This window comes from Macrobrachium nipponense, chromosome 6, assembly GCF_015104395.2.
Source record: "Macrobrachium nipponense isolate FS-2020 chromosome 6, ASM1510439v2, whole genome shotgun sequence".
NCBI lineage: Eukaryota > Metazoa > Arthropoda > Malacostraca > Decapoda > Palaemonidae > Macrobrachium > Macrobrachium nipponense.
Genome location: NC_061108.1, coordinates 122,093,296 through 122,108,756, shown reverse-complemented (window position 1 = coordinate 122,108,756; position 15,461 = coordinate 122,093,296). Strand labels below are relative to the sequence as shown.

The 15,461-nt window shown below is 36.0% G+C and overlaps 1 long non-coding RNA gene across 1 annotated transcript; it reads left to right on the top strand.

The window, feature by feature from the left end:
* The first annotated feature begins 3,880 nt into the window (after positions 1 to 3,880).
* Positions 3,881 to 15,218, top strand: LOC135216708 (uncharacterized). Its single transcript, XR_010314894.1, has 3 exons — positions 3,881 to 4,096; positions 7,245 to 7,552; positions 14,466 to 15,218. It is a non-coding gene; the product is annotated as an uncharacterized LOC135216708 (long non-coding RNA).
* The last annotated feature ends 243 nt before the right edge of the window (positions 15,219 to 15,461 follow it).

Genomic DNA, 15,461 nt, shown 5'->3' with positions numbered 1-15,461 from the left:
CTGTCATTTTTCCCATTCATAAGTAAAGTAGATTAATTGATCTCTGTAATGTCTAAATAAGCGATGATTCCCGCCTGAATTACAAGGATTCTGTAGTTTACGCGGGAAAGCGTAAGTTTCCTTTGAAGTAGGGCGAAGCGACGCCTCATTCCTGCCCTAGTCCTGAACGTCGTAAGTACAGTGATATTCGTGTGTCTCTCGATTCTCCGGCTCCCAGCCATTGCCAATGTGCCATGCCAGGTCGTAACTGTAAGTTATCTTTATCCACATATAGATGTGTCATCCCTGCGATGAGGGACTTGATTCGCGCAGCAAACGAAAGCTGCAAGTGTAAGAATGTCATTTGTTTGTGATTTAGAGTAAATGGGTCTCGTATTATTGTGTATTTTCGTTCAGTCGTGGACTTAGTGCTTTTCAAGCACATGATATCAAAGACCCTAAGGGCTACCACGTAACAAAGCCATGAGAGCTTTCAGGTTCCTTGAATTAAATTAATGAGAGTAGTAAGAAACTGCGTGTGCAGTGGAATTTTGCTAGTAACGTCAATTTCAGTGTTGGTTCTTAATGCACATTGGCTTAGCCGCCCTTGATGCTCTTTCATTCATGTTCAGTGTATTGGTAATGTGTTTAAATGTTTATATTTCGTTTAAAACTATTTTGTTGACCAAATTTTATTGAATCCCACCCAGGTAGTTTTAGAGAGTTCGCCTCCTCAAGGCCTTGTCATCGGCCCATTACATCCGGGCACGAATCAGAACAAAAATAATAAAAGTCGAAGAAAATCCCGACAATGCCAGTAAGTCTTTCAAATACTGGACGATAGCATGAGGTGTCATAAAACATTTCAAACATTACTCTAGTTGCAATAAGCAGTCGATGCAACCCCAACAATATGGGCGTAATCCTTTATTAATATCGCGGCTCCAACATATTTTGCGGCTTCCTAAACTTATCTTCTGTAGAATCTGACAGTTACAATAATCCACTCGGTTAACCACAATGTTTTGATAAACACTCATTAACATACTTCTCAACATTGGGAAAACTTCTAAGGTGATGGCCAACCACCATTACAACATCATTGAATTCAGTACTAAAAGAAAAATTACGTTCAATCAGCACACCTACGTCGCAGATTTTGTCAAGTCAGGATTAGATTACGGTTTACATCTAACAGAATATCACTAAGGTTTCTCACGTCATATTTTCTCCCCATAACAAATTCGGTTTTATTTTCATTTAGTTTCAGTTGCTTCAGTCATCCATTCCTTAAAACTGGAGAAACATCACTCAGTTTTTTATTTGCATCCCTGATGTGGTTTATAGGATTAATAAAATTGGATGTCACACGCGTTTAACCCCTGTCACTGTAGGTTGTCTGACATCTCCTAGGGTACTCCTCTTCTCAGTGTGTCCTAAGATGAACGTGTTTCCAAATCTGTACACTGTATTTTCTGTCCCGCTGTTAGTGTTTAGGATATTCATAGGCTTCATCAAGCATTCCAACTAATTGCATTTCATTTAGAAGTTCATGCACGAGGTCGAGTAACACACCACGCTTGCCTGCTTCTGTTATATCAAATAGGTAATTTACGAAAGAAGATGCAGCAATAAATGAAATTGTCTATAAGCCGACTGACTATCCTGCGGTTACCCTTTCCTGGTGAGAAATTAATCGTTGCTGAATCACGTTTTCTTCCATTCTGGACAAAAACGATAGATTTGAAACACGTCTGTATTAACTTCCTATTTGTGTTAATCGCATTTGTCAATACTGCTTTAAAAAAAAGTTAAGTATACCTTAGTTGAACCAGACCTCTGAGGTGATTGACAGCTCTCCTAGGGTTGGCCCGAAGAATTACGTAGATATCTATAAGTGTCTAGGAACTAATTGGCTACCTAGCAGCGGGACCTACCGCTTATTGTGGGATCCGAACCAAACTATAGAGAAATTAATTTCTAATCACCAGAAACAATTCCTCTGATTCCACGGCAGAGCGAGGAATCGAACTCGGGACAACAGAATCGGTAGGCAAGCACGTGAACCAATCGTCCGAGGAATTCAATACTGCTTAATAATAGCCACTTTCTGGTATTTTCTACTCTCCCCATTATATCAGTCAGGCATGAACCAATTTCCACTCAAATTCAAATATTAGCATCGGATTAACAGCATAGTTTGTATTCTCCGTCTGTTTAATAACCCTATTAATATCATCATTTGCACCACTAAATCTCGAGAGTCTTACAATGATATCTGGTCCATTACTAATACGGCTCGTCGTATAAATAAAAACTAGAAAAAAATCAGGCACTTTATGGCCACTGAAACCATCGGGAAGCTTTTTCTCCTTTAACATTGCCAGCTAAAACCATCAAGAAGTCTGCAAAATGTATTCATATCCATTGCTCTGCACAACTATTTCTATTACCCAGGTTCCAGCCTGGGTAATCTTAAAAGGTAGCAATGAAACCGTGCGGCTAAGGCACTGGCTAACACACTGGGCCGTGGAGGTCTATTAACGACAATAAAGGAGATTCTCCGATCTAAGTATTTGAAGGCTACTACGACATATTCTAAGCATTTTACATGAAGCCTCTGTAGATCTTAATTAATACAAAGCAACCTTTTTCCTTGACTTTATCTGCACAATTTTTTTCAATAATATAGGGAGCTGTCAACTTCATTACAGTTTCTATCGATCCCATCTTTTTCATTATATCATCAATATTTATATCAATGACCTGATGAAAATTCGCTGTGAAGTCATCTTTATACTCTGCAGCTCAGCAATCACAGTATCTCGCTCAGCGATTCCTTTACCTTTCTGTATTTCCTATTAACTTCTGTGACTTCTTCCGAATGAACAGCATATTCTTTGGAAGCTTGAATTTCACGTCAATGGTGCCATTTTGGGCTTGTTCCATATGAATCTTGTCCATCTCCTGAATATAGTATAAAATAATATAGATCTCAACCTCACATCTAACTTTCCTTCCTAGTCATATGTAATTGAACTTGTATTGCACTACTTAATAGGTTTGTCTTAACCTATTTATTAAGAAAACAAACTTTATACTATCTTCCACCATATTCACATCCTATCCAGTCCGTTTCTTTTCCTTTTTCTCGGATTGGCAAATGGGACCAAACATCGGTTTCCCTTTTCTATCCATGATGCATATCATTGACAAATCGTATTTTCAATTAAATGGTTTCTCCAAGAAAAGAGAAACAGTTTCAACGAAAGGTGAACGATAAATTTGGTTTTTTCAATAGGCAAGTTCCTTATTTGTCATCTATCGTGATTTGTAATGACTGAAGCTCCATGATGATAGGGTCTTATTTTGTTCTGGTTCATCGATATAAATTGCCATTGGGGAATACACTTGAATGGTTTTGCCAATTGCAAGTTACCTACAGCGCAGTCGGTCGGGATTGCAGCTTTCTGAGAAACTGAAGCTGCACTGGAGCTACATAAGATAGCAGGAAATTATCATCATTAATGGTTACTCTGTATACATAAGATAGAGAACCGACAACGAAGTAAACAGATATTCTACATTAAATCAATAAATAACGAAAGAAGAGGAATATATACAAGAACGCTAAGACATGATCCCAAGCAAAAAATATTTGACTAAAAAGAAAGACCTGCGATACACATTTCTCAGAAAAAAAAAAATAATAATAATTGCTACAATTTTGCTGCTGGAATGAAGAACGTGATTAATTTCCAATAAAAATCAATTTAATGCATCCACGCTGGCAAATACTGTTCCTGACATTGAAGAAACCATTATTGTTCACACTGACTGTACTAATGGCAAAATAACTTATGGTTCATGATAACCTCTAGCATTGCCTTTTTATTTATTGCAGAGAAAAAGGCGCAACTTGAGACTGATATCTGCACTACAGGAATTAAAAGATGGCAACAGATAATCACAAGAAAAGTCATCTCCTTCTGATCATCCAACTGCTCCTCCTACACAGAACTTGTGCAGAGAGTCTCACTTACAAGCTGGTGCTGAAAAATCGAAGTCTGACCCTACCCGGTACATATATATCATATAACGGTTATACAAAGATAAGGTACGTGTCACACACATACATACAGACACAATATACATACATACATACACACATATATATCTGTATATATATATATATATATATAATATATATATATATAAGGCAAAATTCACGAAGGAAAGTGAAACAATGGAGTAACCGTTGTGAGGCCTTTCGACTCTTATCCTTCGTGGGTTTTGCCTATATTTATATATTCATCACGTTCCAAATGATCGTGATTCAGATATATATATATATATATTGTTACGTTTTAAGCCTGGCCTCAAGGGGCTCAAATACGTAAATGGAAATAGTTGAGGGAAAAATGCAGAATAAATTACTTGAACTTACCTTAAAGGATTTCTAGTATTAATTTACTCTAGAGGAAAAGGTCGCCAGAAAACTCAGCTAATTACTTTATATCTATTTATTTACAAGAGGCTGCTTAACAGCCTGGGAAAGTAAATGCAACTTATCCACACGTGGACTAATAATATCTCTCACAAGAGGATAGCTGGCTAAAAATGAGGTTCCCGTAAAAGCTGGCTTTCAAAATCTTGCGGTAATGCAACACTTGCGGAGCGAAGACTTGGACACGTGACTCAGGGAATCTGGGAAAGATCCCAGATTAGACAAGATAAAAAAAAAAGGACTTCTTGCACAAGTTACGATTATTCAGTTTCTCTAACTGGGGAAAAGGAACTCTAGTGTTTAACTGAGGTATGCACTGAAGACTTAGTCTTTAACAAGTCACAAGGGGAAGCACATGGCCCGATGAGGACAAAGGGCTTTTGATGTAAGAGGGATATAAGTGAGAATTGAAAATGAAATTGGCAAGAGTCGTGTTGGAGAAAAAGGAGCTGGTTTGGAGTTTACACTTTCTAGACATACCTTAATTGCTTGAGGCTTGGACATGTGTCATGCTCTGAAGATAGTCCCACCAGCGTTTGGACAGAGGGCTGACGTCCCGTCAGAGGAGGCGAGTAGAGGCGCGTCCGCCTTGCCTTAGGAGTTGCTTGTGACTGAGAGATATGCTGGGTCTCTTTGAATCACGGGGATTCCATACACCGCCTCAGGCACTGCCTGAAAGTGGTAAACAACAGCCAGCAAATTGGGAAGGAAAATAGGTCTTACTGTAGAGGTCCCTAAAAACCCATATCGAGGCCTAGCTACTCTCGTGACTTGCCTATCGTACCCTAAGCTTTCGTCAGACCGGAAATTCCTTTCCACCCTTCCTACCTCGTGTTCTCTCCCAAAATCAGTTGCTTTAGGAGAAGAAATGGCTACTCATTCATACATACAATTACTTAAATACTGCTGGGAAGACGAGGCGGTCAATAAATGTAACAATATATATATATATAAAGGTATAAGCTACAAGATCTTTCGACTCAACGTCCTTTACTTAGCAGACTGACTGATTGATATACATGAGAAACTGAGAGTACAAGGAAAGGCCATATAAGTGACAGAGGGATTATAAGGAGATTAATACCTAGAATCCAACACACCTGGAGAATGAGAAACCTTTCCAAACAAGCATAAACATGGGTACAATTTTCTTGGCCCTGTGTCCGACCAGTTGGACTTAATCTATTTGTTCTTAAATTGTACCCATGTTTATGCTTGTTTGGGCAAGTTACTCATTCTCCAAGTGTGTTGGATTCTAGGTACTAATTTCCTTATAATCCCTATCTGTCACTTATACGACCTTTCCTGTACTCTTAATTTCTCATGTTAGACAGTTTATCTGCTAAGTAAAGGATGTTGAGTCGAAAGATCTTGCAGAAACTCCGTTGTTTATCTTTCCTTAGTGGCTTATACCTTTATTTATGGATTTGTCACGTTCCAACTTTCGTGATTCAATTATACACACAATACACATGTATGTATATATATATATAATATATATATATAAGGAATTAAACGCCATACCATGGCTATATAGCGATTTCCACATACTCAGACGGGCGAGAATACCTTTTTCCTATTATCTAAAATGTACTTTCCCTCTTAAGTTTTAAGTTTTTCATTTATTTGTAATAATCTAACCTGACGTTGGTAGTTCATAAATATTCCCAAGGACTGTGGGTGGAAAACCACACCGAGGTTAATATGATGAATAAGTTGAACAACTAGACGTTGGATATGTTAGTGGAAAAGTTGTGGTCAGGAAAAATAGGTAAAACACACGAGTTGAGTTGAATCTTTCATCTGACTGGTGCATCCATCTCATCTCTAAACATCTTTATGTTAGAAGCCTGAATGATTAGGGTCCTTTATGTTTGTGGTCGTTCTCATAAGGTTGGCATTGTGTGTCCATTGTAGCACAAATGTTTCATGACAAAACTCTGAAGCTCCTGAGGTTCTTTGATGGAATGGAGCATATACAATGATGGATGTAGTTTTTATAAACATAAAGGATTCTTATTCTGTGCAATAATAAAAGGTGATCACTGGCTCCTTAATGCTCCATTTGATTTTAGTTGGCCTCTTCCTGTTAAAGGCAAATTACCCTTCTGTTAAGGTAAGTGGTTCTTCTACAGACCTTAGAATGAGGACATCCTCTAGTCTGGCATTTAAAAACGACAAATGGCACACAAAATAGAATCTTCATAGTATCCAAAGGAGCTGTTGGATTATTCTTGAAACCAAATTCATCAATATTTGTGATCTTTTTAAGGGTTGTTTTGTGCCTTGAAAGTGAATTGTGCCATTGTAAAAGACAGGAAGCGGGAATGGAGGTAAAAATACAGGGATAAAAAGTGGGTGCAGCTAGATGCTGAAAGGACCTTTACTAATGTCTACAGTGCACCGCGAGAGGTGCACTGACGGTGGTACACCATACAGGATCTAGGAGCATGTGCTGACATACGGGCATAGGTCACACATACTCGAAACCCCAGTTAATTAAATAAATGCAAGTTAAACACAGTACAATATTTCCACCCATGAACTTTGAGAGTATTATATACGCTCTGCCACCAAAAAGGAAAATCATTAGACAAACAGAAACAATATAAAACTTGACGAATTTGGACATCTCATCAGGACTGATAACCAGAATCTCAGCAGAATTGCAAACTTTCCACTGTGTGTGTGAATGGAAATGCCTGCGCGTGTGGTAAAGTATGTTCATCATTTAATTCTCAAGTCCCTCATCTTCCAGATGTGCAATGATCTGCAATCAATTTGGTTGTGACGGGTTAGCTCACGTTGCAGCAACGAACGAATGCGGACTATCTGACACTCCCCACCTTCATAGAACCAATTACGGCATCCGAAGCAACTCTGAGGACCTACCTTCCTGCCCATTCTCCCATTATTTTCATTAAACCTGTTTATGGTACCAGGCCATGGAATAACGCGAAAGTAGAATGTGAGAATTTGAACGGGCACATGATACCCTACCCAACAAGGGCAGAGTCAGACAGACTGTTTTCCAAATACGGATCCTTCCTCGTCGGTCTTTACAAGGTAATTAAGCAATTTTTTTAAAAATCTAACTGAAGTGGTTGCCTGCTTCAATGTTTTTATCGGTTATAGATGTTCGATTTATCTGCGTGATTGGATACTGTTTGGCGTATGAGAGGCGATTTTGTAAAAAAGCGAACAACAATTGCATGAAACACCACACCCAAGATAATAAGGCAATATTGCGACTGTTATCTTTATTTTTCATGCATGCAAGCCCCGTAGGAGAGTAGTGCCGTCAGTGCACCTCATGCGGTGCACTGTAGGTGTTACTTAAGGTTCTTTGCAGCGTGCCTTCGGCCCTTAGGTGCAACCCCTTTTGTTCCTTTTACTGTACCTCCTTTCATATTCTCTTTCTTCCATCTTACTCTCCACCCTCTTCTAACAATTCATTCATAGTGCAACTGCGAGATTTTCCTCCTGTTACACCTTCCAAGCCTTTTACTGTCAATTCTACTTTCAATTAAATTCAATGCAGTTCCCATGCATGCAAGAAATGTCAGACGTAGAAGAGATAAATTGCATTAAATGACCAAGTCTGTAAAATATACTACTGCAACAAAGCAAAGAAGCGCTGAGCTTGTAAGGGTATGGAATGTGCAGCCGGTATTTTGCACAAAACGTAGACTTGAAAATTTGAGGCAGAGTCATGAACGGAACATTTTTCTCCAGTTTGATTTCACACGTCCTTATGTTTCTCTGGTTCAGTACATTCAAGAAAGTCATCGATGTTTATATGGTTTTTCTAGCAAGTGGCGATTCATCAATGGACGCTATTGTTCGCAAACATATAGACTTGATTTGTTAATCAATAAACTCGTTTCAGTAACAATATTACTCGGACTTATGACTGCGACAGAATTTTCTTCACCGCCAATCTCAGACATTCTAAGGAAAGGAATTTTTAAACTTCTCGCTTTGAATCACTTTCAGTGACTTCCCTCTTTTATGTTGTAAGGTGACATGACTACACAACTCACCAATAGTAAAATATCACCAAAATCAGTTGTCCCCTGTAGGGAGGTAGCGCCGTCAGTACACCTCATAAAGTGCAGCGTATAGACATTACTTAAGGCTTTCACAGCGACTCTTCGGCCCCTAGCTGCAACACCTTCCATTCCTTTTACTGTACCTCCATTCATATTCCCTTTCTCCCATCATCCTTTCTATCCTCTCCTAACAACTGCGAGGTTTTCCTACTGTTACACCTTTCAAACCTTTTTACTGTCAACTTCCCTTTCAGCGATGAATGATCTCATAGGTCCCTGTGCTTGAGCTTTGGCCATAATCCTATATTCTACTCTATTCTAAAATCAATTGGCAGTTAATATGACTGGCTCTCCAGGGATACAAATCCAATGGCTGTCGTGGAATTTGGCGAAAGCAGACCATGGCCAGCTTCAAAGGAGTTCCCTTCAATAGATAATGCTACAGAAACGCTTACTACCAATTACTGACAGCTTTTCTTTAGCACTGTTAAGCCGTTTTAGAGCAAGAAAACTGTACTTCTTTTCTGAGCAAATCAAATCGTCAAAGAAAATAAAGATCTTGCGTGACCTATACAATTATCACCAATTCTTTTTCAGTTAGTACGAAAATCATGTCCTATTTTTTCTTTACCTTTGATAAAATGTCCCCTACTTTGGTTTGGGAAATGAAAAAGAATAGGCAAATACATTCCCCGCAAATTAAATCTTTTAAAGTTTTGGATTTTCAGTTTGTTGCCAATATTTCAATAAAACACATACATGCACAAACTTTTATATATATATACACAATTATATATATTTATGTATTGGAAAAGGAAAAAAGATTATAGGCAAATACATTCGCCACAAATCACCACTTATAAACGCTTTAAAGTTTTGGATTTACAGCTTGCTGACAGTATTTCAACAAAACACATACATGCATACACACACACATATATATATATATATATTGTGACGAAGTGCCATGTATCTGGTTACACTTACCAATCATTAAATGAGTACCTCACAACAGCCAGACACCTGAACCTTCATCACAGGTAAAATACGACTAAATACTCTATAGGCAACAGTGATCCCTTAAACAACTTACCAGTATTGCAGAAAATCAGACAAAGTTCATTAAAACAGGTGTGAGGTAATCCTATATGTGATCAAATTAATTAAAAGGTATCACTCCATTAACAACTTAAAAAGTTTAAGTATTTCCCTGATTTCAGAAGTCTATGTACTTCCCTGGTTCTAACTCACTTCAAGTAAATTGAAGGAAAACAGCTCAATTACCACTCTATGTTTCTACCTAAGCATAATCTAATCATAATGGTGAAAAAAGAAAACACATAAGAATTTTAAATACTTCAAGTAAATTGAAGGAAAACAGCTCAATTACCACTCTATGTTTCTACCTAAGCATAATCTAATCATACTGGTGAAAAAAGAAAACACATATAAGAATTTTAAATACAAAAACTTATTATCAAACTCAAAATTGTAAGTGAAATTCACAATCTCAGGGAAATTAACTGTTACTTGAAAACAAAGCAAAGTTTAATTAATTCTTGAATTAATTAAGTAAAATCAAATCAAAATTAATTTATCACAAAATTCATTAAAATTAATTAATAAATTCAATCAAAAGTTAAAAGTGTTAGGTAATAATTAAAATTTGGAAATTGCTTCACAAGTGCTAAGTAAGTGCAAAATAATTCACACATGTTAAATTAAATGTGCAACGATTAACTAATGAAAACAACTAAATTAATTGAATTGTGAATGCAAATGAAACACATCGCAGAAAAACATGGAAAACACTAATCACACAGAATATAAAAACAAAAACACACACTTCAATAAGATAATGGATAAATGCACAAAAAAATCACTTCAATAAGAAAATGGATAAATGCACACAAAAATCACTTCAATAAGAGAATTGATAAATGCACAAAAAATCACTTCAAATGAAACAAACACTAAAATTTGCAATGTGTAAAAATTTAAACTTGTTTCATGGAACCACTGTGACTATTAGTTGCAACTAATAATCTTTAATTACAATTTACCTTGGTACCCATTTTTTTTCTGCTGCAGCTCACTCAAAAAATTTCACCAGTTCACAATATTTCAAAAGAGAAAAGGCACCATTACACACTTGTACAATGTTTGTTCAGATTCCACTAAAAACACTAAATAATAGTAAATAACTAAGAATTCCAAAATCTAAAAGTTACGAGTGACCATTCAGTAAGTATTAAATCTTTACATTAATATCAAGTATGGCAATGGAGAGAGAGAGAGGGAGACCTCTAAACGCCAGGAATTCAAAGTCTGTAATGAATGCTTTCCATTTGTACGGAAGCTGAAAAGTGGATTTCACACAAAATGTTTTGGGCTTGAGAAAGATGGTACAATCCTTCTAGAAGCTTCTAACATGACGTAACTTTACAGAAAATTCGTGAAATCTTCACGTGGTTTCGGCAAAAATATGCACTTATGAAACCAGTCCTGTATGTAGTATATTCAACAAAGACACGTACTCGTCTGAAACAGACTCCCTTATCAAACGTGTTGACAGGTTTCCAAAACAAAACGGAGATCTCGAGTTCCTCTATCTCGAGGCGATGACAAGTTATGAAACAATTTCTAGCTTGGAACGGACAAAGTTAATCTCTCTCTCTTTACACATTCTACGTTATATACTTTTAAATTATGTTGAGCGAAATCTGAACATACATTTTTAGACATCCTATAACTCTAAGCTAAATAAGGAATCTGAAAACGTTGCAAAACTCTTTTCTAACATTTTATAGTCAAGAGAGGAAATATATGCATTATGAACGTAGCAGCATAATATATATAATATATATATATATGACTCTATTATATATATATAATTATTATTAATTATTATTATATAGATATATATATATTATTTATTATTATTATATATTGCTACTGTCAAAATGCATATATCCCCTCTTTGACTGTATAAAATATTGTGTATAAGATTTTGGCAACATTTTTTCAGATTCCTAGATAGCTTAGAGATAGGATGTTTTAAATGTGTTCAGATTTTGCACAACATAATATATAAAAAGAATATATAAATAACGTAGAATGTAGAAAGAGAGAGATTTTCGTTGTCCGTTCAAAGCTAGAATTGTTTCAGACACTTTTCATCTCCTTGATCTCCGTTTGCTTTCCTAATCTGTCAACACGTTTGATTAGAGACCTCGAGTCTTCATTGTGTTTTGGGATTCTGTTATCACATATGATAAGGGACTTCTGCTTCGATCGATCGAGTCGAGTACGTGTCTTTTTTGAACAGACTGGTCTCGTACGCGTATATCTTTGCTGAGTGCCACGTGCACATTTCACATTTCCTTGTAAAGTTGCATCAGATTTCGAAACTTCTGAGAGAATTGTGTCTCAAAACGTTTTGTGTCATCTCCCCTGTCCAGCTTCCATAAGGGAGAAGTTTTTCATTCGGGCGTAGATTCTCACAGCGATCACATCTCTCTCTCTCTCTCTCTCTCTCTCTCTCTCTCTCCATCGCATAGCACTTTTGATTTTAAAGTAACATAACAATTTTGTACTTATTGAATGGTCACTCGTAACTTGTAAATTTCAGATTTGATATTTCTTAGAGTTTATTTAGTGTTTTATGTGGAATCTGAACAAACATTGTGTAACGGCACCTGGTTTTGTGAAAGTGTGAAACAAGCTGCAGCAATGGTATACCAAAAAGGTAAAGTGTGTTACATTTTTATTAGTTGCAACTAATAACTAATAGGAACAGTGGTTAGGTAACAACTAATAACTGATGGTTATGAAGGTTTGGTAAAAACTAATAACTGATAACTAATAGTTACAGTGGTTTGAGTGAAACTATTTCAATTTTTACACATTGCAAATTTTTGTGTTTTGAGTTTGTTTTCTTATGGAAGTGATTTTTATGTTTTGTGCATTTATCCATTTTCTTTTTGAAGTGTGTCTTTTTATTTTATATTCTGTGTGATTAATACTTTTTGCAATTTTGATATTTTCCACATTTTTCTGTATTTTCATTTGCATTCACAATTTAATTAACTTAGTTATTTTCATTGCTTAATCATTGGACATTTAATTAAATGTAACACTTGTGAATTAATTTGCATTTAATTAGAATTCTTTTCAGGTTTTATTATTGTTTAGCACTTGTGAATTAATTTCCAAATTTCAATTATTGCCTAACACTTGAATTTTGATTGAGTTAATTTTCTTGAATTTTGTTATAAATTAATTTGATTTAATTTTACTTAGTTAATTCAAGAATTAATTAAACTTTACTTTGTTTTCAAGTATTAGTAATTTTCCCTGATATTGTGAATTTCACCTATAAACTTTTGAGTTTAGTAATAAATTTTTGTATTTAAAATTTTTATAAGTTTTCATTTCTAACCAGTAAAATTGCATATGATTATATTGACGTTAGGTAGAAACATAGAGTGGTAATTGATCTGTTTTCCTTCAATTAACTTGAAGTGACTTAGAACTAGGGAAGTACTGAGACTTCTGGAATCAGGGAAATACTTAGACTTTTAAAGTTCTTGATGGAGTGAAGCCCTTTGATTAATGTAATTACTTACAAGATTACTTCACACCTGTTTTGATTTTCTGCAATACTGGTAAGTTGTTAAGGAATCACTGTTGCCTTTAGAGTATTCAGTCGTTTAGTGCCTGTGATGAGGGTTCAGGTGTCTGGCTTTTGTGAGGTACAGTTAATGAATGATAAGTGTAGTAACCAGATACTTGGCACTTCGTCACAATTTATATATATATATATATTATATATATATATATATATATATATATATATATATATATATATATGCATATATACGTATATATACGTATACACATATATATATACACACACACATGAGCTATTTCCAGAGTTTATTCATTTCTTTGAGTTATTTCCATTCCTCTACTGTCCAAGACGATGGAAGAAAAATTAAAACTCTAGCAATCCAGGAGAATTCATTTGAAAATGTAATATTCAGTCAGAACTGTCTTAATTATACTGCAGCTCAGTGTTTATTAACATACCAAATACTCAAGTCAATAATTGGCGCGTGGGCAGACTTTAAGATGAACTGCTACCTATTTGCTAAATGAAAAGCACTAGCATCTTATAAACTGGTCGACAATATCCAGCCTACTGCTGAAAGAATACCTTCAAAGAATTCAGTTCTTAAATGAACTCCAAATGCTGGAGGCCAAGTTTTCTCATCGACATCAACCACTGCGGGGAAGAAATCCTTGTGAAACGCAGTAAAATTGAATACAAATTAATTAATACTAGAACAGCTTTAGTCTTCCGAGCACAAAATCTTTGTCAAACATTACGGTTTCGAAGTATCTATTTATATATGGATATGTATTTGATTCACATTAAATGATCGAGTACTAGAAATACACTCGATTAATTTACGTTATTTTGGAAGGATATTTTTTTCTTTTTTTGCGATTGGAGTATCCTTTCCCATTATTTATGCTCTGTGAAGGGTGCGTTACATCCACTGTGCTACTGTGTTGTTAGATAACGTTTAGAGCATTAACCTCAACTGTAACGCTATTCCAAATACTTTATCCTCACTCCTGGTTTCCCCAACTGCGTTGTTTTCTGCGCCTTTTAATTCGTTCCCTTTGCTTAGCTCCTATTCAGCTGTCCAACTTCACTAATGAGTGCTTAGGCACCTGACTCAGTGGTACGTAAACTGAAGCTTTAATATCAACATTTCGTCTCATTTCGGGAGACTTCAACGGAGCCCCATTCTCATAACGATTTCATTCGAACCTCTGGCAATTCACGTCGAGGGATTTTGACGACTGGTCTGCCTAGACGACTGTGTAACCACGAACATTTCCAAACTCTACCTCAGACATCGCAGCAAAGCACCACCTTCTACGACTTCTTCGGGGGAACGGTCGAGCAGTCCCAGGTCGAGTGGGACGTTGGCCAACCGAACAACAACGTCGTTGGGGGCAACTACGAGTTCTGCATCACTCGTCTAGAGAAAGGGTATCACGACCTCTGGTGTGTGACCAACGAGAATCTCGGAATTACTCTCTGTGTGGTCTACGGAGACTGGAAAAGCTCTTAAGCAGATTCAAATCTGGAGGGTTTGTAAGCAAATGAAAGTTCTACTCCAATGAATTTTTTATATTTGAATATAAAGGGCGTTGGCACAGACTTCACTTAAGCAGAGATTCAAATCTGGAGTGTTTGTAAACAAATGAAAATTCTGCTCCATTGGTTTTTTTTACATTTGAATATTAATGGCGTTGGCATAGACTTCACTTTAGCAGAGATTGAAATCTAGTGTTTGTAAACAAATGAAAACTCTATTCCAATGACTTTTTTATATTTGAATATTAAAGGCGTTGGCATAGACTTCTCTTAAGCAGAGAATTAAACCTAAATTGTGTTAACAAATGGAAATTCTACTTCAATATTTTTTTCCAGCACTTGAATGTAAAGAAGTCCTTTCAGGTTTAAAGAAGGGTGACACTGACCTAAGTAACGGTCACTATCACCCTGCTTGCAAATCAAAGGGTACAGGTTCAAGCCCTGGTCAGGGTAGGAGAATGTACCTTATATAATTAATTACCTTACAGAGTATGGTCAGGGTAGGAGAATGTACCTTATATAATTAATTACTTACAGAGTAAGATTATTCCAAAGGTCATGAGAATTCGATATTAATGGGTTACCTGGAAGGTATGATGCCATGAGTAAAATTGATAAAGAATTTTACGTATGTGTGTATAGACACACACATGTATATATAGTGTGTATAATATATATATATATATATATATATTATATATATATATATATATATATATATATATATATAAAAAGACGTGTGTGCATC